The 25,210-nt window shown below is 37.4% G+C and overlaps 1 long non-coding RNA gene across 1 annotated transcript in view; it reads right to left on the bottom strand.

Moving 5' to 3' along the window:
• LOC126983659 (uncharacterized) overlaps positions 1-23,962 on the bottom strand; it is a 285,008-nt gene extending 261,046 nt beyond the window's left edge. The window contains exon 1 of the long non-coding RNA XR_007736100.1: positions 23,765-23,962. This is a non-coding gene — a long non-coding RNA (uncharacterized LOC126983659). The remainder of the gene's footprint in view (positions 1-23,764) is intronic.
• Positions 23,963-25,210: the final 1,248 nt, after the last annotated feature.

The raw sequence follows: 25,210 nt of genomic DNA, 5'->3' as shown, positions 1-25,210 counted from the left end.
GAAGAAAGAGGAAGAGGAAGAGAACGACGGAAACAAGGAGAGGAGGAGGAGGAAAGAGGAGAAAGTATAAGAGGAGGAGGAAGAGAAGGAGGAGAAGGAGGAGGAGGAGGAGATAGGATTAAAGAGAAGAAAATTAACAGAAAAATAAGTACAAAAAAGATAAGGAGGAGGAAGAGGAGGAGGAGGAGGAAGAGGAATCTAGAACGTTAAGTGTGTTCAGCCTCAAGGTTCTCATCCCGTTTTCTGCATGATCCGCGTCTTTGAAGGGGCAGCTCCTTCATTTTGTAATTTTTATTCGCAAAGGAGCTAAGTCAGGAAGTGAGGCGACCTTCTTTCATCTCTCTCTCTCTCTCTCTCTCTCTCTCTCTCTCTCTCTCTCTCTCTCTGCTATTCTTGTTTTTTCTATATTTGTTGTCATTATTTTTGCTACTACTACTGTTACTACTACTACTACTACTACTACTACTACTACTACTACTACTACTACTACTACTACTACGCTTCTCTACCTGTCCAATACCTGTCTTGAAGTTGACGTGAGCGGCTTCCCCATCATATTTCTTGTAGCCTCTCTCTCTCTCTCTCTCTCTCCGCCCCTTTTTTCTCTCCAGTGTTTTATGGAGGACACATCTTAACAGGAAATATACAAAACACTGCTTGAGAGTGCGAGAGAGAGAGAGAGAGAGAGAGAGAGAGAGGAGGAGGAGGAGGAAGAGTTGGAGGAGGAGGAGGAGGAGGTAATCTGATGGAAAGGAAGAGAAGGATAGAGGGAGGGAAGGAAGGAAAACATGGTGGAGCGAGAGAGAGAGAGAGAGAGAGAGAGAGAGAGAGAGAGAGAGGAAATATTATGTTTGGGTAGACGAGTGGGACGTGTAAGTGTGTGTGTGTGTGTGAGTGTGTGTGTGTGAAAGGGGATGGGAGTGTGTGTGGGCGTGTGTTAGTGTAAAGGAGAAGGAGGGGATGTGTGTGTGTGTGTGTGTGTGTGTGTGTGTGTGTGTGTGTGTGTGTGTGTGTGCGTGTGTGTGTGTAATTACCTAACCACAAACACTAATAAAACAAAATATAAATAATAAATCAAAAAACGCTGCAAAAGAAATACAAAAGAAAAAAAAATACATGAAAATAATTAGAGAAAGTAAAGCAAAAAGAAAAGGACGAAAGAAAGGGAAGGAGGGAAGAGGAAGAATAATTGAATAAGAAAGAAAAATGTAAAAAAAAAAAGAGATAAGAGGAAAGAAAAAATAATAAAGGAAGAAGGAAGGGAAGAAAAACATGGAGGAGAAAACAAATACGAAGGAAAGGAGGAAAACGAGGGAGGAAAGGAGGAAAACAAAAGAGCAGGAGGAGGAGGAAAGGAAGAGGAAAAAACACAAGAAGGAAAATTGAGAGAGAGAGAGAGAGAGAGAGAGAGAGAGAGAGAGAGAGAGAGAGAGAGGGGTTGCTCATGTCCCCTAATTGGCTTATTTTTTATTTAAGTTTTGGGGACGAAGAAATCAAAGGAGGAGGAGGAGGAGGAGGAGGAAGAGGAGAGCACCAACAGAAGAGGAGGAGGAGGAATGGAGCACCAGCAGAAAAAGAAGAAGAGGAGGAGGAGGAGGAGGAAAAAGAGGAGGAAGAGGAGGAGGAAAAGGAAGAGGAGGAGAAGGTTTGGCAGAAGGAAAATATGAGGAAAGGGAAAAAGAAGAAAATAGGGACGAAAAATATGTAGGAGGAGGAAGAGGAAAAAGGGGAAGAAAATGGAGGAGGGAAAAAGAGCAACTAAGGCAGACAAGAAGAAAAGAAAGGAGAAAAATACATGAAATAAAAAAAAATAAATAAATAAATAAAAAACAAGAAAAGTAAAAAATGTTGAAAAAAATACACATCAGAAGTAAATTATGACTTTCCTGAACTGAAATAAATAAAAGAAAAAAAAAGTAAATATAGATGAACAACTTTTGACGAGATAAACACACACACAAAAAAAAAACTAACCAAATAAATAAATAAAATAAATAAAACTTAAAAAAACGTAAAAAATATCATAGAAGCAAAAATAGATGAAGAAATTAAGAGCTTATAAAAAAAAAAGTCTAGTTCATTTTTGTCTCACTGAAGAAGACGAAAAGTGTAAGTCTTCATAAACACAGCGAAGAGGAGGAGGAGGAGGAGGAGGAGGAGGAGAGAAAATTTATAGGAGGAGGTTTGTCGCAGTGAGTAGTTTAAATACGTTTGAGAGAGAGAGAGGACAAATATGTTGAGGAAAAGAGGAAAACGAGGACTATAACTCTCTCTCTCTCTCTCTCTCTCTCTCTCTCTCTCTCTCTCTCTCTCTCATCATTTTTCCATTCGCATTTTCTATTCCTTATTTTGCATTCTTTTTCTTCTTCCTCGTTCGTCAAAAAAATATATATAAGTAGGAAAAAAAGACAGTTACTGAAGATATGTAATGAGTATAAAATAAATAATGAATGAGTATAAGAATAAACGAAGAAGTAAATGATGATAAAAATAGAGAAATGCATCAACCAAAACAAAGGAAAAATAGACAAAAACGATGATAATGTTAAGACTAATAACGAAAAAAAAATAAAGCTGGAAAATATAACAAAATGAAAAACAGAAAATATAGGAAGAAATATTTCCAGTAAAACTTGAAAGAAATAACAACAAAATAAAACATAAATAAATAAACAACATAAAACTGAATAAACACAAAATTTCACTCGCACGATATAAACAAACCGACGAAAAATGCATAAAAATTCGAGGCCGTGAGAGAGAATGCAATAATAAATAAAATAAAAACAACGGCGGTATTTCTTTTATCGCGTTTAACAGACACGTGGCTGGAAATTATTCTTTTATTAATACACGGAGGTGAGCACGCGACCGCTGCCCTTCGTTGGTGCGTTTTGTAGAATTTTGTCGTTTTGGGTAAATTTTAGTGTTCAGTTTTGTCGTTTTTGGTGAATTTCAGTGTTCAATTTTGTCGTTTTTGGTGATTTTGAGTGTTCAATTTTGTCGTTTTTTTGGTGAATTTCAGTGTTCAATTTTGTCGTTTTTTGTGAATTTTAGTGTTCAGTTTTGTCGTTTTGGATGAATTTTAGTGTTCCATTTTGTCGTTTTTTGTGAATTTTAGTGTTCAGTTTTGTCGTTTTTGGTGAATTTTAGTGTTCCATTTTGTCGTTTTGGGTGAATTTTAGTGTTCAATTTTGTCGTTTTTTGTGAATTTCAGTGTTCAATTTTGTCGTTTTTGGTGAATTTTAGTGTTCAGTTTTGTCGTTTTGGGTGAATTTTAGTGTTCAATTTTGTCGTTTTGGGTGAATTTTAGTGTTCAATTTTGTCGTTTTGGGTGAATTTTAGTGTTCAATTTTGTCGTTTTGGGTGAATTTTAGTGTTCAATTTTGTCGTTTTTTATGAATTTTAGTGTTCAATTTTGTCGTTTTGGGTGAATTTTAGTGTTCAATTTTGTCGTTTTGGGTGATTTTTAGTGTTCAGTTTTGTCGTTTTAGGTGAATTTTAGTGTTCAATTTTGTCGTTTTTGGTGAATTTTAGTGTTCAATTTTGTCGTTTTTGGTGAATTTTAGTGTTCAATTTTGTCGTTTTTGGTGAATTTTAGTGTTCAATTTTGTCGTTTTTGGTGAATTTTAGTGTTCAATTTTGTCGTTTTTGGTGAATTTTAGTGTTCAATTTTGTCGTTTTGGGTGAATTTTAGTGTTCAATTTTGTCGTTTTGGGTGAATTTTAGTGTTCAATTTTGTCGTTTTGGGTGAATTTTAGTGTTCAATTTTGCCGTTTTGGGTGAATTTTAGTGTTCAATTTTGGTGTTTTTAGTGAATTTTAGTGTTCAATTTTGTCGTTTTGGGTGAAATTTAGTGTTCAATTTTGGTGTTTTTAGTGAATTTTAGTGTTCAATTTTGTCGTTTTTGGTGAATTTTAGTGTTCAATTTTGTCGTTTTTGGTGAATTTTAGTGTTCAATTTTGTCGTTTTTGGTGAATTTTAGTGTTCAGTTTTGTCGTTTTTGGTGAATTTCAGTGTTCAATTTTGTCGTTTCTCATATAAATTTCGTCTTTTTTTCTTTGTTTATATATTTTCCTGTTTTCTTGCTATAAACATTTTAAATCTTGTGTTATTTTATTTCATTCTGGTCTAAATTCCTCTTCCTCTTCCTGGACGTGACAATCTATTTCCTATATTCATCTCGTCTTTTTATTTGTTATATTTTTTGTCCTTTTCAAACTTATAAACTATCGCCTATTATTGGTTTTCTTTCATTATTTATTAACTTAACTTTCCACTTCCTTGACGTTACAGTTTATTTCCTCTATCCATCTCTTCTTTTGTTTTTTGCTTTTTTTTCCTCTTATTCAACTTTTGTAACCCAACTCTTGTTTCTGTTGTCCTTTCATTATTTCTTGTTAAGGCTCTCAGCTTCCCCTTCCTTGACATTGTAACTTATTTTCCGCATTTATCTTCTCAAACTTTTTCCATGTTCTTTCTCTTCTTCAGTGTGATTTTTGCTATCCATCATTTTTTACGTGTCTTCCACAAATTTGCTGCTGTACGTCTTTTCTCATGTTTAAATTTACCTCTCAAAGCCTTTTTTCATCTTTACTTTAACCCAATATCCACATCTGTTTATCATCTTTATCAAACTCTTTACCTTTCATCATTTTTGTCCACCTTTAACCCTTTTCTGGTATGTTCCTTTTTAACCCTCTTCTTCACTATTCACTTCACTATTCACTTCTGTTCATTTAATCTTCACTGTCACAATTTCATATTTATAGTTACGCTCTTTCTTCCAATTATTTTTAGAACGCTTTATTTGCACTCTCATTTTTTATTTTATTTTAACAAGCAATTTATTTTCATTATTTTTCTTATTCCTGACATGCAATTTTCACCTTAATTGTAACCTTCATCGCCTTCCAAAAGTCTTTAACCTCATTAAGCATTTTTTTCTCTATTTCTTATCCTTTCATTTTTATAACCCTCCCTTTTAATAATTTCAAGGCAATTACAATCAGTCCGTTCAGCCTTCATTTATATATTATTCTGTGCATAAACATTCTTTTTTTATTTTCTTCGTACAATTGTATAAGCTTCCATTTGTATCTATCTCCAGACAAGCAAATTTATCCTTTTTTCCCAATTTTTCGCGTATTTTTCTATTTCATTCCAATTCCTCATCTATCGGACACTTTTCAATATCTATTCTCTTTACTACAACTTCTCTATTCACCTCTATTCATGTTATTTCCTCCTTCAATGTTCACCTTTTCTCCCTGTTTTGTGTCAATTTTCTATATATATCTTTTTCCAGTATTCTTCACTATTCATTTCACTATCCACCTCTTTTCATGTAACTCTGTCCTTCAATCTCTCCCCTCTACGCTATTAAACCTTCTTTCTGTTTATCCGACCTTCAAAATCATCTTCCCCAGCATCTTTAAACACAACCTCAACTTTCCTTCCTTTCTTTTCGTGCAATTTTATCCCACTTCCCAAATTTTTCCTCTTCCGAGCGCGCCGTTTTAGTTTAGTTTCCCCTCGGCCGTGAACGCTAAAAATCACTGCTGGCCGATAAATATAACAACGCCAGGAAAATTATCTAAGGCGTAAACGATAATGATTCCAGAATATTATAAATTTACATGAGCGAGGAAGAGGAGGAAGAGGAGGAGGAGGAGGAAGGGATGAAAGAGGAGGATGACAAAATTCAGAGAGGAGGCGGTTTAGAATGAGAGGAGTCTAAGAAGAAAAGAAAGAGGAAGGGATGAAGGAGACAGAGAGAGAGAGAGAGAGAGGTAAAGTTGATACGATATAAAAGGGAAGATGAAACGTAAGGAGAGAAAGAAGAGGAGGAGGAGGAGGAGGAGAAACTGATGAAAGAGAAAGGAGGTGATTAAGGATGAGAAGAGAAGGAGGGGAAAGAGAGAAAAAGAGGAGAGAGACAAAGAGAGAGTGAAGGGAAGATAGAAGAGAATGAAAGATGTTATGAGAGAAAAAGACTTAGAAGATAATATAAATAAAAAAGAAGAGCTGGAAAAAGAGAGAAAAAGGGAGGTAGAAGATATATTAATAAAGAAGAAGAGAAAAAAGAAAAGAAAGACTGAAAATGAAACAAAAAGAGAGAGAGGAAAGGCTACAAAAAGATGGAAAAAGAGGAGGAGAATTAAGGAGAGGAAAAGAAGAGGAAATTATGTGAGAAAGGAAGAAAAGAAGAGAAAATGTAGCCCAGGAAAGCGGGGAGAGTAATAAGGAGGGATAGGAGAGAAGATTAGAGAGAAAATTAGATTAAGACTGGAGGTGGTTTACGAGAGGAGACAGGGGAGACTGGATAAAAGGGAAGAGAAGAGAAGAGGGAAAAATAAGGAGAGAGGAAAGGGGAGGAAAGGAAAAGAGGATAGGAAAGGAAATAAAGAGGAGAGGAAAGAAGAGATATGAGAAGATACGAAAAAGATAAGAAAGAAGAGGAGACGAGAGAGGAAAAAGCGAAGAGAAAGAGAAGATAAAAGGAAAAAGACGAGAATAGAAGATAGGAAAAAGATAAAGAGAGAAGAAGAGTGAATAGGAGAGGAAAGGAAAAGAGAGAAGAGAGGAAAGGGAAAAAGAGAAGAGGAGAGGAAAGAGGAGAGAAGAAGAGAGAAGAGAGGAAAGGAAAAGAAAAAAGAAGAGGGTAAAGGAAAAAAGAGGAGGAGAGGAAAGAAGAGAGATGAGAAAATACGAAAAAGATAAGAAAAGAGAGGAAAGAAGAGGAGACGAGAGAAGAGAAAGAGAAGATAAAAGAAAAGAAGAGAATGATGATAAACAGGAACAAAAATAAAAACAATAAAAACAAATACAAATATGAACAAAAGAAAAACATTGAAATAAAAAAAACAATAAGAGAAAGAAGATGAGCAGGAAGAGAAAGAGGAAGAGGAGGAGGAAGAGGAGGAGGAAGAGGATATCCTTATACAAGAGAGGAAAAAATAGGAACAGGATATTACATTCAACATTATTTCCTACAACTTTATTTTCCTTTTTTTCCTTTTCCTCTCAGTCATTATTTTCTAGCATATTTTCCTTCCTTTCTTGAATCTTTGTATCTTATATATTTTCCTTATTCCTCTTTTCCTTCACTGCGTCGTTTTTCACTGTTTTATTTTCCCTCCTCCTTCAATCCTTGCTTCTATAATTTATGTTTTTCCTTTTCCTTTCCTTTTCCAACCATATATATTTTCCTTAATTCTTTTCTTCTTTCATGGCATCGCTTCTTTACTGCTTTTTTTCCTCTTCCTTTTATCCTCGCTTCTATAATTTATTCTTTTCCCTTTTTTCTTTCTTTTCATCTCAAGTTCATTTTTCCAGACACAAAGATTAAAAGCGAGTCATTTATATTATTTTCTTTCACTTTGTATTTTCTTTCTTTCTCACTCTTTCTATTATGTATTTTTCTTTTCTTTTTTTCCCTCATTTTCGTGTCTGACTTCGAGGTAAAAATTTTGGAAAGGTGGGAAAGGAAAGGAAAGTAATTAAAAACATTGAGAATTTTAATTTTCTCAAGAGGGTGGAAATGAGATGACTCGGGAAGCGAACACACACACACACACACACACACACACACACACACACACACACACACACACACACACACACACACGTCACTTTCCTGTCTGTTACTTTCTTCCTATTCCCTCTATTTCTTCCTCTTTTCCTTCCTTTTCTCTTCTCATTCCTTCCTTCCTTCTTCCTTCCCTTGTTCTACCCTCCCCTTCCTTTCCTCTTCCTCCTTCCCTGGTTCAACTTTCTCCCTTTTTCCTATGTCTTTTTCCTTCCTTTCTCCCATTTTCCTTCCTTTCTCTCCCTTCTCCCTCATTCTCTTCCCTTTCCCTCTCTTCCCCTACACTTCCTCTTCTCCCTTGCCTCCTCTTCCTCTTCCTCTTTCCTCGCTAAATGGTGTAACAGTAATTTTACGTCTGTCTGTCTGTCTGTCTGTCTGTCTGTCTGTCTGTGTCTGTCTGGTCGTCTCTCTCTCTCTCTCTCTCTCTCTCTCTCTCTCTCTCTCTCTCTCTAACAATTGCAACACGCCAGCACCACCAGCACCTCTTCCTCTTCCTCTTCCTCCATTATCTTCCTCTTCTTCCTCCTTTATTACCTTCCTTTCTATTCTATTCTCTTTCTGTCCTCTTTATTTTCTTTCATTCCCTTCATTTCAATTCCTCTTCCTTCCCCTCTTTATTTTCTTCTGCTTCTTTTTTCTCCAGTTTTTATTTCTTTCATCTCTCCTTCCTTTCTTACATCATCTTCAAATTTCTCTTCTTCAATTTCTGTATCTTCTTGTTTCTCGTTTTTCTCTTCCTGTTCCCCTACTCCTTCTCTTCTTCTTTATCCACTTATTTTATTTCTTCCATCTTTTTTTATTTTCTTTCTTACCTTCTATTCAAACTCTTCTTCTATTCTTGTATCCTCCTTGCTTCCTCTCTTCCTCTTTTCCTCCTTCTCCTCCTCATCTTCTTTCTCCATTTCCTTTACTTCTCCTTTCTTTCATATCTTCTCTTTAAACTTCTTCAATTGTATTCCTGTTGCTTTCTCCCTATCTCCACTCCTCCTCCTCCTCCTCCTCCTCCTCCTCCTCCTCCTCCTCCTCCTCCTCCTCCTCCTCCTCTTCTTCTTTCTCCATTTCCTTTACTTCTCCTTTCTTTCATATCTTCTCTTTAAACTTCTTCAATTGTATTCCTGTTGCTTTCTCCCTATCTCCACTCCTCCTCCTCCTCCTCCTCCTCGCTGATATCTGACGTTAACTGTAGCACTACTGTTTCCTCTATCACCGTTAATGGTTCAGAATCTCTCCTCTACCTCATATAAAGTGTCGCGTTATTGAATCCGGGATGAGCGGGAGTCGGGGTAGGAGAACGGGGGGGGAGGGGGGGGGGGGCCGCGGTGGGGGTGTGAAGGTGGGCGGGGGAACGGGGCAGCAGCAGCGTTCAGGGTGTGAGTGTCGGCTGGAGGACGGGGGAAGCGGGGCAGGAGCGGCGGAAGAGCGGGGGAGCGCAGCGTTCAGGGCAGGAAGGCTGGAGGGTAGACGGGGCAGCGGCAGGGTTGGGAGTGTGATCTGGTAATGGGTTCCCTTCTGTATGTCTGCTTCGTTGGCTGTTTGGCTGACTGTAAGGATGACTGGGTGACTGTATAGGTGAGTGGGTGACCGTTTGGGTGATTGAGTAACTGTGTGGGTGATTGGGTGACTGTTTGCATGACTGGGTGACTGTTTAGGTGACTGTGGGTGACTGATTGACTGAATGACCCACTTACTGATTACTGAATGGCTAACTGACTGGCTGACTTACTGACTGACTGACTTACTGACTGATTGACTGACTGACTAACTAATTGACTGACTGACCCACTTACTGATAACTGAATGGCTAGCTGACTGGCTGACTTACTGGCTGACTGACTGACTTACTAACTGACTAAATGACTGACTGACTGACCGGCTGAGTGACTGGCTGTTTGACTAATTCCCTTCATTTTATTATATTCTGTTTCTCTATCAATCAGTTTATATAAGACTTGTATTTGCTTTCCTATTTCTCTCTCTCTCTCTCTCTCTCTCTCTCTCTCTCTCTCTCTCTCTCTCTCTCTCTCTCTCTCTCTCTCTCTCTCTCGCTCGCTCACTGGCTGTTGCATTCAATCAATCTCTCCCCCGTTTTTTAATATCAAAATACAATCTGCGTATCTATCAATGTCCCCCAACTCTCTCTCTCTCTCTCTCTCTCTCTCTCTCTCTCTCTCTCTCTCTCTCTCTCTCTCTGGCCCTTCCATTTGCATGTTTGCGTTTCATATTATGAGCAGAATCCAATTACTGATTCAGCAACTTTTTGTTATATCATTTTGTTTGTCTGCTTCCTGTTTCAAGAGGATAATAATATAACAATAATAATAACAATAATAATAAGAGAAGAGAACAAAGAACAAGAACGAGAATATAAACAAGAACGAGAGCAAAATGAATGTGAAAAACAGGAACATGAAGAAAAACAAAAACAGTAAGAATAATAGTAATAACAATAATAATAAGAGGAGGAAAAATGAGCAAGAACAAGAATAAAAAAAAGAATAAGAAGAAAAAGGACAAGAGCAAAATGAATATAAAAAACAGGAACATGAAGAAAAACAAGAATTAGAACAAGAATAAGAACAGGAAAAAAGATAAAAAATAAAACAGAAAAGGAACAGAAACGAAACAAAAAAGAAAAAGAAAACGAAGGCGAAATATAAGAAAAACAGCAACACCAAAACAAATCATAAAAACAAATTATACAAAAAACAAACACACTCCCAAACCTTCTAATAACCAAGAAAACAAACAAAAAAGAAAAAAGAAAAAAACAGCACCAAAACCAATCATTCAATCATTATTAACAAACATACGAAAACAAACACATTTCTACACTTTCTAATCATCAAAATACAAACTTATTTATTTCTTTATCATCGCAAAAACAAAACAAAAAAAACAATTTACAAATATTCTAATCATCAAACTACAAACTTATGTCTTATTTATCGCCAAAACACAAAACCAAACACATTTCCACATTTTCTCATCCCCAAACTACAAATTAATTATCTTCTTTCGCCGCCAAAATATAAAATAACAAACACATTTCCAAACATTCCAATCATCAAACAACAACCCTTTTTCTGTATCATCGCAAAAACATTATAAAAAACACATCTCCAAACATCCTAATAACCAAACTACAAACCAATTTCAGTATCATCGTAAAAACAAACAAAAAAACACACATTTCCAAACATTAAACATCAAACTACCAACATATTATTTCTTTATCATCGCAAAAACAAACACAAAAAAACACATTCCTACACTTCCCAATCCGCAAACAACTAACCACATTTTTTACTATTTTTCGCCCTTGGCCGTGCGGGGGAGTCGCCTTGCCCAACACCTGTAATTAAAACCTCTCTCTCTCTCCCCCACAGGTACGTGCGTGTGGGTACAAGGACAGCGGCGCGGAGGTTGGTTGTGAGTACGTGTGTGGACCTCCTTGAATCCCATAATGAGCTTGTTTCTATATTTTGTTTGGTTTCTTTTTCCTCATTCGTATTTCCTTGGTATGAACGGGAATAGAGTAGTAGTTTGAAGAGAAAGTATGAAAGAAAATAGAGAGATGGGAGACATAAAAGACCTGGATGAAGAAGGAGAGGAGTAGGAGGACAAGAAGATAAGGAGGGGTGACGAGAAGATACGGAAATTGAAGAGAAGTGTAAAAAGAAGATAAAAGAAAGATAGGAGAGATAAAAGAAATATAAACTGGAGAGAGAAGAGGAAAAAGGGAGCGAATAAATAAAACGACTGGAGGAAGAAGAAAAGAAGGAAGAGAAGAAGAGAAAAAGAGGAACCAAGAGGAGTTGAAAGGAAGGGAATGAAAGAAATAGATATAAGATAGATAGTAGAGATAAAATAAATAAAAAAAACTGGAGAAAGAAGAAGAAAAGAAGAAGGAAGCGAAGAAGTAAAAGGACTGGAGGAAGAAGAAAAGAAGAAGGAAGAGAAGAAGAGAAAGAGAGAAAGCAAGAGGAGTTGAAAGGAAGGGAATGAGAGAAATAGATATAAGAAAGATAGGAGAGATAAAATAAATAAAAACTGGAGAAAGAAGAAGAAAAGAAGAAGGAAGCGAAGAAGTAAAGGACTGGAGAAAGAAGAAAAGAAGAAGGAAGAGAAGAAGAGAAAGAGAGAAAGCAAGAGGAGTTGAAAGGAAGGGAATGAGATAAATAGATATTAGAAAGATAGGAGAGATAAAATAAATAAAAACTGGAGAAAGAAGAAGGGAGAAAAGAAGTAACGGGGCTGGAAAAAAAGAAGAAAAGAAGAAGGGAGAGAAGAAGAGAAAGAGAGAAAGCAAGAGGAGTTGAAAGGAAAGGAATGAGAGTATTAGATTATCATTTATTTTCTTTATTGCTCTTTTTTTTCTTTTGTTTATTCTTGATATGTGATTTTCTTCTTTTTGTTGACCTTTTTTTCCACTAGATGTGTATAATTTTCTTTTTTCTTTAATATTGTATATTGTATTATTTCCAAAGTCTAAAAATATACAATAGTTTTTATATGAATGTCTTTTTTTTTCATTTCTTTGTTAATCATCTAATACACTTTTTTTCATTTCTTTCAATAAGTATTTGTCTTTTCGTTTTTCCTTTCCTAATTAATTTTAAGTTTTTTCATTATTAAACTTTCGCTAGTTGTCAATTAATTACGTTTCTTCTTTTTTTATTAGAGTCTGTCCTAGTTTTTTTTTTTTCTATTCAGCTATTAAATTTCAGGTTTTCATTCATATCTTACTAATCAATATGTTCTTTTTCGTCACTTATAATTGTACTTCTCGTTTTTAGTCTTTTTCTGGTGACATTTTTTCAGATATCTCTACATGAATAGGGAAATACTTAAACATTTTTTCCACTGTTTCTGTCTATGTATCTTTCTCTCTCTTTATCAATATCTATCTCATTTTATCCTTTCATCTATGTCTCTATCTATCTACATATCTACCTGAATGAATAGGGAGACGATATTGTCTGATATTTTTGGAGGGGGAGAGAAGGAAATCTACCTTTTTTTTTTTGGGGGGGGGGGGGTATCTCATTTTATCCTTTTATCTATGTCTCTATCTATGTACATATCTACCTGAATGAATAGGGATACGATATTTTCTGATATTTTTGGAGGGGAGAGAGAACGGTTAATATCGCCCTTTTTTTTGGGTGGGGGAGGGGGGGGGGTCAGTATGCACCTCCTGAGTGAATAGGGATACGATATTTTCTGATATTTTTAGAAGGGAGAGAGAACGTTTAATATCCACTTTAATTTTTTTTTTGGGGGGGGAGGGGCGGGGGTCAGTCAGTATGCACCTTTGCTCCGGTACTGCCAAAGGTGAGCCGCGGTAATTATTTTCGGCAGTTATAATTAGCGTCGCCCCGTTGGCCAGGTATGAAATATTGCCAAAGTTTCCCGCCGCTCGCCCGCAATTGGTACGAGTCATTTTGTTCCAATTACCCGAAATTTAAAGCCAATCGCCGAAAAACGTATGAATTCCGTGTACAATATTTCCTAACAGCGTCCAAAGGCAATGTTTTTTAAATGTGCTGTGAGTGAAAAAAAAATGAAGGTTATGTGTGTGTGTGTGAATGGGAGTGTTATGACTGTGTGTGTGTGTGTGTGTGTGTGTGTGTGTGTGTGTGTGTGTGTGTGTGTGTGTGTGTGTGTGTGTGTGTGTGTGTGAATGGGAGTGTTATGACTGTGTGTGTGTGTGTGTGTGTGTGTGTGTGTGTGTGTGTGTGATCTGAGTAACTTTACTGACCAAAAAAAATCTTTACATAGTTGAGAAAAACGATTATTTTTCTTCTTCCTCTTTTTGTCAAATTTTTCTTCTTCATTTTTATTTTCATCATCATCTTCCTCCGCCTCCTCCTCCTCCTCCTCCTCCTGCTCCAATTAACGAAAATTGAAATCCAATTATCGAAAAAAATAAAGGATTTCACGTACGATATTTTCTGACAACGGCGAAAGGCAAAAATTTGTGAAAAAAGCGTCGAGCAAAAAAAAAAAAAGTTGGATATTACCGATAAATGTTGTAATATTAAGACTTGATGAATACACAAATCTCGGCCGAGCAATTAGTGGAGCCCTTGAACACTAACGTGGAAATCAGGAAGGTAATGATAAAGGAATAAAGGGGTTCTGGTAAACATTGAGGTCATAAACAGCAAACCGCCACTCCAAGGGAAGAGAAGGGTGAGCTGTACTATCCATGTATCGTACTAGTCCTAACCTATCTTGCTTTTTTTTCTTTTACAACAAAGGAGACAGCTTAAGGGAACACACACAAAAAAGGAAACAATAATAAAAAAAATCCCGCTACTCGCTGCTCCTAAAAAGAATCCAAAGAGGTGGCCGAAAGAGGGGTCATTTTCGGGAGTAGAGGGGTCCTGATACCCTGATTATGTTTTGGCATTGTTCAGAAGGGGAAAGGGATGGAGTGCTTTTGGTAAACATAGAAAAGTCGTAAATAGCAAACAGCCACTCCAAGGGAAGAGAAAGGCAAGCTGTACCATCAATGCATCCTACTAGTCCTGTCCTATCTTGCTAGTTAACATATTAGCATTGTTCAGAAAGGGATGGAGTGCTTTTGGTAAACATAGAAAAGTCGTAAATAGCAAACAGCCGCTCCAAGGGAAGAGAAAGGCAAGCTGTACTATCCATGTATCCTACTAGTCCTGTCCTATCTTGCTAGTTAACATATTAGCATTGTTCAGAAAGGGATGGAGTGCTTTTGGTAACATAGAAAAGTCGTAAATAGCAAACTGCCACTCCAAGGGAAGAGAAAGGTGAGCTGTACCATCAGTGTACCCTGGTAGTTCTAACCGATATTGCTAGTATAATATATTCTCTCTTTTTATCTATATCTATCTAATTTTATCGTTTTGTCTATTTCTCTAACTATCAACATATCTACCTGAATGAATAGGGAAATAATATATAGATAGATAGACAGACAGACAGAAATAGATAGACAGATTGTGATAGTGTTTGTCATATTAGCTACACATTAACAGATACATAGACAGGTAGGTAGATAGAGTGATTATAACAGGTACAGTACACGTTCACAACACACATACATTACACCAGTCACCTCCGAAGTACAGTTATGGGTCCCTATAATCTCCACACACACACACACACACACACACACACCAATCGGGCTAACGTGGGACTAATCTATTTTTTGCGAGTGTGAGTAAAACGTTCAAATGTCTTTTTACCTATGAAAAAATTAATTGAAGGCTCAAATTACATTCCTTCGGAGCAATAACACACACCAATGGCTCTGGGGGGGAGTGGGGGGTGAAGGAGGGGTGAGGTCGGAGTGTGTGTGTGGGCGGGGGCTGGCGGGGATGGGCGTGAGGTTCGTGGCGGGCAGTGTGAGGTGAGGTTAGGAAGGGGTGAGGGAAAGAGGGAGTTTGTGTGTGTGTGGGGGGGAAGAGGGGGTCGTGTGGGGGTATGGGGGGATGTGGATATGGGGGGCAGGGATGTGGGGGGGGCAGGGATCGTATATGGGAAGGGAGGGTAAGGACAGAGGGGGGCGGTGAGGGGGCGGCATAGAGGTTGTGGTGAATCATAAAAGCCGCCCCCCCCTCCCTTAAAAAATATACAATGGGCCCGGAAACGCGTACCAGTCGTGTCGTGACAATGCGTGAACGGCCGGCCAATGACAGCCTCCCAGCAATGTTGCCAGACACGCGATGACTGAAAAAAGTGTATAAATCTGCTGCTCCGTACGATATGTAAATGAAATAACGGAAGAGAAATGGCACAGAGAAACAGAAATATACAGACAGGGACGCATAGATTGATACACAGGAAAATACAGACACATACATTTAGATATACAAGCAGACAGACACACAGACACACAGGAAAATACAGACACATACATTTAGATATACAAGCAGACAGACACACAGAGAAACACACAGGAAAATACAGACACATACATTTAGATATACAAGCAGACAGACACACACAGAAACACACAGGAAAATACAGACACATACATTTAGATATACAAGCAGACAAACACACAGAGAAACACACAGGAAAATACAGACACAGACATTAAGAAACAGACACACAGAAACAGACAAACACACAGGAAAATACAGACACAGACATTAAGAAACAGACACACAGAAATAGACAAACACACAGGAAAATACAGACACAGACATTAAGAAACAGACAGGCAGACAGACACACAAAGACAAACACACAGAGATAAAAATACAGACAGACAGACACCAGGATAGACAGACAGACAGACATATAGAACAACACAGAAAGGCAGACCCAAACAGACATAATAATAGACAAGAATATATAAATACAGACAGAAGGGTAGATATTAACAGACAGACAAAGGCATGGAGACAGGACGGTAGACAGACAGACAAGCAGAAGAAAGACTGATGTAAGAAAAGAGACAGACACAGAAACAGATAAACAGATAGAAAGACAGCCACCCACCCACTCTCCCACACACACACACACACACACACACACACACACACACACACACACAGACACGTTAATTAACTTATGATTTGATTATAACTGAATCATTGCTTTTAAAGTCTCAATTTCTTTTCATTAGTGACGCCAAAAAATAAAAATAAAAGTTCAGTGGCGGAATTTTTTTTTTTTTTTGTATGTTAAGGAAATTATGATATGCAAAAGTACATGTGTAATAACTCTGTATCTATCTATCTATCTGTGTATCTATTAACGATAAGAAACACTATCATCATCTCTCTCTCTCTCTCTCTCTCTCTCTCTCTCTCTCTCTCTCTCTCTCTCTCTCTCTCTCTCTCTCTCTCTCTCTCTCTCTCTCTCTCACTTTCCTTCTCACCTGTATTTCCTCTCCCCCCGGTAATGAGCGCTCAAGTCTTTTTAATTAAGTTTCCCGATAATTGAGAGCGCGGGCAGGTAAATCACTTCCTATCACCTGTCCTCTATAGTTTGTCAGTGTTAATTAGTGGCCGACCAGGTAAAGGAAGGACAAGGGAGGGGAGAGGCGGAAGGGGGGATTTTTTTATTATTTTTTTTATATTTCTTTTTCTTATTTATATTTATCTGTCTATATACATTTCTCGTAGGGGGATTTTTTTTTATTTCTTTTTTTTCTTCTGATTTTTTATTTTTTTATTTATCTGTCTACGTATATTTCTCACTCTATCTACATCTATCTTTCTTTCTTGCTCTCTATATCCATCTCTATTTCTACCTCTATTTTTCTTTTTCTTATTTTCTTTTCTTATTTATATTTATCTGTGTGTATGTATTTCTCATCCTATCTGTATCTATCTATCTATCTTTCTATCTATATCCATGTCTATCTATCCATCTAACTTTCCATCCATCTGTCTGCCCATTTATCTATCTATCCATCTATTTACCTGTCAACCTGTATAACTATCAACTTATCTAACTGTTTATCTATCTATGTATCTCTGTTTGTATATTATAAGTTATCTCTCGTAGTAAAAAGAACACTTGCAAAATTCATCATAATCTGGCACTTTTTTAATTTTTCACTTCACTCAAATTTCATACCTTCGTTTTATTTTTGATTTTCAGCTTTTTTTCTTCATTAATTTAGAAACCTTCCCTCGGAGTCATTTTTTAAGGGGGGTGGACTTTTCTTGGTAACATAAAGTGGAAAAAAAAACGCAAAATTTATCATAAACTGACATTTTTTAATATTTTTCATTTCACTCAAATTTCATACCTTCGTTTTTTTTTTCGGTTTGTAGTTTTTTTTTTCTTCATTAATTTAAAAACCTTCCCTCGGAGTACCATTTTTTTTCGGGGGGGCATTTTTTGGTAACATAAACTCTAAATACTGGAAAGAAAGAAAGAAGAAAAATACTTAATATGCAAACACGTGGGAGTGACTCAGTAAAATCCGCCTTGGTCGACTTGTGTGTTGATGTAATTTTGTGTCTTTAAGTTTTCTGTATTTTTTGGTTTTAATTTTGTTTGGTTAAGTAAATACATGTACTTGGAATACTTATGCTTCTGTTGGTTTTATTACTACTACTACTACTACTACTACTACTACTACTACTACTACTACTACTACTACTACCACTACTACTACTACTACTACTACTACTACTACTACTACTACTACTACTACTACTACTACTACTACTACCACTACTACTACTACTACTACTACTACTACTACTACTACTACTATCTTCCTTTTCCCTACTTACTTTATCTTATCTTCCCTCTTGCTTTACCATACCTTACTTCTTTTATTCTTTTCTTACCTTTTCCATTTTTACTTTTCCTTAGTTTTCCTCCTTTCCCTTCCCTTCATTTATCCTTTTTTTCTCTTCCAACTTCTTAAATTTTTATCTGATTTTATTTCATTTATTCTTCCCTTCATTCCTTCCTTTCCTGATTCTTCTCTTTTCATTCTTTTCCGTTTCTTTTCATTATTTTCCTTTTCCTTTCCCTGTTGTTCTATATTTCTTTCACTTTCCTTTTTTAATATTCTCTCCACTTTTTCCTTCCTTCCTTCCTAACTAACTAACTAACTAAACTAACTACTACAACTACTACTACTTCCACTTCTACTACTACTACTACTACTACTACTACTACTACCACCACCACTACTTAACCTCAAAATACACGAAACACAATATTCTCAGCCCCAATAAATTACAATAAAAATCTTGGCTTACTCTTTCATTATCTTGTGTTATTATACTAAAAAATTTGTCATCTTTTTTGTGGTAATTCCCATCCATCTACTTTCTCAGGTGAGCTAATTAAGGTGTAAAGTAGACCAGGTGTGTGTGTGTGTGTGTGTGTGTGTGTGTGTGTGTGTGTGTGTGTGTGTGTGTGTGTGTGTGTGTGTGTGTGTGTGTGTGTGTGTGTGTTCCCCCTTTTCCTCGTTTTTTTCCTATTTTTTTCTTCTTTTAATTTTCTTCTTGTTTTCTTTTTTTTTCTTCCTTTTCTTAATCATCCTTGTTTTATTTGGTCTTCGTTTCCTTTTCTTCTTCTCTTCCTATTTGTCTTCTCTTAGTTTTCTTCATCTATTTCTTCTTTTTCTTCATTCTTTTCATTTTCTTAATTTCTTCGTGTTTTTCGTTTCCAAATCATTCTTTTTATATTTCTCTTTTCCATTTTCTCTTTTCTTTTGTCTTCCCATTTTTTTTTCTTCATTTTCTTCCTCCATTTCTATATTTTCTTCCTCTCCTTTTCATTTTCTGCTTCTTTCTCTTCCTCATTTCCTCATTCTCGTTATCATATTTCGTCTTCCTCCTCCTCCTCCTCTTCTTCTTCCTCCTCCTTCACCTCTTATTTCTCCTCCTCCTCCTCCCTGTTTTCTTCTTCCTCCTTCTCTTCCTTCTCTTCCTCCTCTTCTTCCTCTACAAGGCATCACAATAACATGCAAACCAGTACATCACCTCCTCCTCCTCCTCCTCCTCCTCCTCCTCCTCCTTCTTCTTCTCCTCCTTCTCCCCCTCCTCCTCCTCCTCCTTCTCCTCTCTCTCACCAAGACGTTACAACTATACTCCCACTACCTCCTCCTCCTCCTCCTCCTCCTTCCTCTCTCACCAAGATGTTACAACTATACTCCCACTTCCTCTCCTCCTCCTCCTCCTCCTCCTCCTCCTCCTCCTCCTCCTCCATCACCTCCTTTATCACCTCCCTTCCTTCTTCCCTCCCTTCCCCTTCCCATTTAGGGTGACAAACGCAAGCACTCACGCATTCCCCTCCTTCTCCCCTTCCTCCTCCTCCTCCTCCTCTTCTTCCTCCCCTTCCTCTTCCCCTAAGTCTCAATGCAGAAGTCATCCCTTCCATCTTCTTTGATATATGTCCCTTCCTTTCCCTTCCCTTCCCTTCCCTTCCCTTCCCTTCCTTTCCCTTCCCTTCCCTTCCCTTCCTTTCCCTTCCATCATTTCCTTTCCCTTCTCTTCCCTTCTCTTCCCTTCCCTTTCCTTCCCTTTCCTTTCCTTCCTTTCCCTTCCATCATTTCCTTTCTCTTCCCTTCTCTTTCCTTTCCTTCCCTTCCCTTCCCTTCCCTTCCATCATTTTCTTTCCCTTCCCTTCCCATTTCTTCCCTTTCATTCCCTTCCCTCCCCTTTCCTTTCCTTTCCTTTCCTTCCCTTGCCTTTCCTTTCCTTCCGTTTCCTTCCTTTCTCTTCCCTTCCCTTCCCTTTCCTTTCCCTTCCCTTCCCTTCCCTTCCCTTCTTCCCTTCCATCATTTCCTTTCCCTTCCCTTCCCTCTCCTTCCTTTTCCTTTCTTTTCCTTTCCCTTCCCTTCTCTTTCCTTCCTTTTCCTTTCTTTTCCCTCCCTTCCGTTCCGTTCCTTCACCTTTTCACTGTTCTCCAATTTAGTTTTTGTTCCTTTTTTATTCATGTATTATTCTTGTATCTACATTTTTTTTACCTTCCCTATATTTTATTTTTAGTACCTTAACTTTATTTCATCTCCCTTTTGCTTTCCTCTCCTTCTCTTACTTTTCACATCTTTTCATCTTTTTCTTCCTTTTCCCGTTATAATTTCCTTCTTTCTATTCCTTTCCTTACTTCCAATCTCATTATTTTCTTTCATTTATCATTCATGTTCACTTCTTCCTCTTCCATTTCTTCTTCTCCCTTTTCTGTTCTTCCTTTTTCCTCCTCTACTCGCTCGCTCCTTCACCTTCCCGTATTATATATTTTCCTAACTTCTCGCTATAAAGAAATCTTCCCACAAACTACTTCATCCCTTCATAATAGAAACTAATCCCACCGCACACAACTTTCCGTCCCCATGCTGTCCCACTTCCTAATGCAAGAGTTTATCAGAGTGTGCACTCTTTCATTTCTATGCTAACTTATACAAATGAGAGTTAACTAGTATCTTTTTTTCAATCCTTTTTTATCCAACTTCCTAATGCAAGAGTTCACCAGTACCTTCACTCTTTCACTCATGTGCCTACTTAATAATGAGAGAATTAATCAGTATCTTCGCTCTTTCATCCTTTTACTGTCCAACTTCCTAATGCAAGAGTTTATCAAAATGTGCACTCTTTCATTTCTATGCTAGCTTATACAAATGCGTGTTGACTAGTATCTTTTTTCAATCCTTTGCTGTCCAACTTCCTAATGCAAGGGTTCAACATAGCTTTCAGTCTTTCGCTCTTATGCCAACTTAATAATGAGAGAATTAATCAGTATCTTCGCTCTTTCATCCTTATACTGTCCAACTTCCTGGTGCAAGAGTTAAGCAGTATTTTCGCTCTCTCCTCCCTATGCTACCCAAGTTTCTAAAGCAAGAGTTCAACAGTATCTTCACTTTTTCACCCCTATGCTGTCCAACTTCCTAATGCAAGAGTTCACCAGTACCTTCACTCTTTCACTCCTATGTTAGTTTATACTAATGCAAGAGTAATCAACATCTCAATTCTTTCATCTTTCTGCTGTTCAACTTCCTAATGCAAGAGTTAAGCATTATTTTAACTTTTTCATCTCTGTGCTGTCCAATTTTCTAATGCGAGAGTTAACTATAATCTCCTCTCTTTCATCCCTATGCTGTCCAACTTACTAATGCAAGTTTTAACAAGTATAATCACTGTTTTATCGTCTCTCTCTCTCTCTCTCTCTCTCTCTCTCTCTCTCTCTCTCTCTCTCTCTCTCTCTCTCTCTCTCTCTCTCTCTCTCTCTCTCTCTCTCTCTCATTTCCTTTTCTCTTCTCTCTCTTCCTTACATTATTTCACGTGTTTATCCTTCCCTCCTTCCTTCCGTCCTTCCTTCCTTCCTTCCTTCCTTCCCTCCTTCCTTCCTTCCTTCCTTCCTTCCTCCTTCATGACAAACAATTTTCTTCTTGCTCACCGAGGATTAAATTTATACCCGAGTTTCCTACATCATCCTTGACGCCTTGCAAGAGGAGGAGGAGGAGGAGGAGGAGGAGGAGGAGGAGGAGGAGGAGGAGGAAGAGGGATGATGACAAGAATAAACAGATGAGATAAGCAACAACAGGAAAGAAAAGGAAATAATAAAAGGAGGAAGATAAACAGAGGAGAGAGAGAGAGAGAGAGAAACACGGTCGACAAGAAACATACACGGACCCATGAGAGATAAACAAGCGCGCACGCACACACACACACACACACACACACACACACACACACACACACACACACACACACACACACACACACACACACACACACACACACACACACACACGTTCACGCCATCAAAGTAAACAACAACAAACACGCAAATAAATATAAAAGGGATGAAAAAAAGATGCAAATATTTTCACCGAGGTAAAAAAAAAAAAGAAATACAATAAATACAATAAAATACAATAAATCAAGAAGAAAAACAACAAAATAAATAAATAAATAAAAAAAAGCGAAAAGAAATTGAGGAGATATGGAAATGAGAGAGAGAGAGAGAGAGAGAGAGAGAGAGAGAGAGAGAGAGAGAGAGAGAGAGAGAGAGAGAGAGAGAGAGAATCGAACATCATGTATTGGTTCTTAATATCCTCCTCCTCCTCCTCCTCCTCCTCCTCCTCCTCCTCCTCCTCCTCCTCCTCCTCCTCCTCCAATATTTTTCCATCTCGTGTTCTCCTCATTTTTCTTTTCATTGATCTTTACTTTTTTCCTCTCATTTTTTTCTTCCTCCTCCTTGCTTTCTGAATTTGCTACCGTCTCTCTCTCTCTCTCTCTCTCTCTCTCTCTCTCTCTCTCTCTCTCTCTCTCTCTCTCTCTCTCTCTCTCTCTCTCTCTCTCTCTCTCTCTCTCTCTCTCTCATTTCTTGCCTTTCACTCTCTTAATCTTTCTCATTATCTTTTTCTCTCTTTTTTACTTTTTTTTTTACCTGTTGTAATCGCCCTTCTCCCTCGGGTCTTACCTTTCCCCCCAAATTTACCTGTAATTAACCCGCGCGTTCACCTGACCTCACCTGACCCCATTTTCTGCCTTCAGTGACCTCGTTTTCTCTATTAGGTTTCCGCTTTCAGGGTAAACTAATCAATAATAAGCTGCTGTTAGTAAAGGGCATGGGCTTGAAGTGCTTATAATGGGGTTTAGTTCAATAAGTTTAGGTTCATTGACAAGAAGTTAAGCTATAGATGGACGTAACCTCAGTGCTCATCTTTGTCACATTGGGCCTTGAGCTTGATAGATAACTTGACCAGATAGATAAGTAGTATAACCAGCATCTTCAGACCTAGGTGCTCATCTCCGTCACAAAGTTTATATATAAGCTGAACGCCCTCTAGCAAACTCCTTATTATGTGGTGAGAGCCAAAATAGTATGCCCCAAGGAAAAGTTTGACAAGTTTATATACAAGTCACCAAGCCTCTACCACAAGGTTATCTGGACACCTCTCCCCCCGAAATTGACATCTCTTTCGGCCACCTCTTTGGATTCTTTCTAGGAGCAGCGAGTAGCGGGCTTTTTTTATTATTGTTTCCTTTTTTGTGTGCCTTTGAGTTGTCTACTTTGTTGTAAATAATAATAAAAAAGCGAACTTCTTAATAACCTTGTTCTTATGTTACAAGCTCACTCCCTCCAGTCACTTTCCTCGCCGTGAACGCTGTCGTAATTATAGCCGCGTTCATTATCTTTAAGGAATTCGGTGATAAATGCTTTTCAGGGGAAGTGGAGGAGGAGGAGGAGAAGCAAGGGTTTTAGCGGCAATGTAATTATGGCTTAGCGGCCAGTTTATAAAATGTGGGTCAGAGTTGTTTTTTCATATATGTGGGTCAGATATTTCTTCATATATGTAAGGGCGAATGAGGTCATGTATGTGTGTTAAGGTTGGCTATTCCCAGAAGCTTTTGCCTCATAAAACTATCCATGGCAATATCCACAACTTTTTTTTTTTTTAGCAAGGGAGACAGCGAAGATAAAAAGCAAGATAGAAGGTGAGTCAAAAAATCATGCTGAGTAAAAAAAATCCAACTGTCAAAATATGAAACTGGGTCAAAAAAAATCAAGGTGAGTAAAAAAATGAGGCTAAGAAAAAAGGAGAAAATTTATATAAAGAAAAATTAAAGTAAAATTATGCAAATGTCAAAAAAAAAGTGGAAAGGTGCAAAAGAAACAGGTACACAATGAATAAAGAATGACGGTGAATAACAGACAGCCGAACCTCAATCACGAACACAAATTAAACAGCATCGTGCTCACCGGGGAGGGCTGCGTGGCGCTTTGTGAAACCCAACACTGTCCCGGGTCTGAAAAATAATAATAAAAATGTGTAAAAACTGAGTGTCAATCCGGTCTTCTTTTCTTTCTTTCTTTCGTCGTCTCATTCTTTTATTACTTCATTTTTTTCAATCTTTCATTTTTCTTCTTTCTTTCTAAATCTTTCTTTTTTTATTTTTTTCTCCTTTTCTTTATCCCTCATTCTTTATTTCTTTCTCCCTCTCATTCTTGTATTACTTCATTTTTCATTCTTTATTTCTTTCTCCCTCTCATTCTTGTATTACTTCATTTTTTTAATCTCTCATTTTCGTTCTTTCTTTCAAATCCTTTCTTTCTATTTCTTCTTTTATCACTTTTTCTTTATTCCACATTCTTTATTTCTTTCTTCTTCTCTCATTCTTGCATTATTTCATTTTTGCAGTCCTTCATTTTCGTTCTTCTTTCTTTCTAATCTTTTTTTTATTCTTTTTATCTCCTTTTCTTTATTTCTCATTCTTTATTTCTTTCTCCCTCTCATTCTTGCATTACTTCATTATTTTCAATCTTTCATTTTCGTTCTTTCTTTCTATCTTATCCATTATTTTTTTATCTCTTTTTCTTTATCCCTCATTCTTTATTTCTTTCTTATCTTTTTTGTTCTTTTTTCCATTCTTTCTCTATCTCTCTCATTCTATTTTAATTATTTGAGAGAAATAACGAAAGAACGAAAAAAAGCAAAAATGAGAAAAAAAGAAAGAAAAGACGAAAAAATGACAAAAAATATAAATACTGAAAAAATGAAACACACACACAAAAAAAAACTAATTCTAACAACCCACTAAAAAAATCGTATTACAGAACAGCGTCTCTCTCTCTCCCTTTCCTCTCTCTCTCTCTCTCTCTCTCTCTCTCTCTCTCTCTCTCTCTCTCTCTCTCTCTCTCTCTCTCTCTCTCTCTCTCTCTCTCTCTCTCTCTCTCTCTCTCTTAAACTCTTAAACAATTACTTTGTTTAATAGTCTTCCTCTACAGTCTTCCCAACACCACCACTATTGTAAATCTCGAGCATGCATTGCGAGCATTTGATGTACATTTTGAATAACAACTTAAAATCTCATAATTCTCTCCAAACAAATAAAAAAACATAAAGTCCACTGACTGACACAAAGTAACGAAAACGAAAAGAAAGAAACGCTCTCCTCCCTCTCTCCTCACAACCGTGTTCAATATGTCCTTGCGACAAGGGCTCGTCGTCCAAAAGAAAAAAAAAATAACACCACCGAGCAAGAAAGAGAAAAAAACAAAAGTACCCAGTACAGGCCCATTAGTCTAACTTCGCGGTTGTAGGTAGGTTACTTGAGGGGCAATTAGAGACACAAATGTGAGTACCTTGAAAGCCACTCATTGATTGGGGACTCACAACATGGCTTCGAAACAATCCTGCCTATCAAA

Source organism: Eriocheir sinensis, chromosome 54 (assembly GCF_024679095.1).
Source record: "Eriocheir sinensis breed Jianghai 21 chromosome 54, ASM2467909v1, whole genome shotgun sequence".
In the NCBI taxonomy this organism is placed as follows: domain Eukaryota; kingdom Metazoa; phylum Arthropoda; class Malacostraca; order Decapoda; family Varunidae; genus Eriocheir; species Eriocheir sinensis.
The sequence above is the reverse complement of the archived record's forward strand: the minus strand, read 5'-3'. Positions and strand labels throughout refer to the sequence as shown.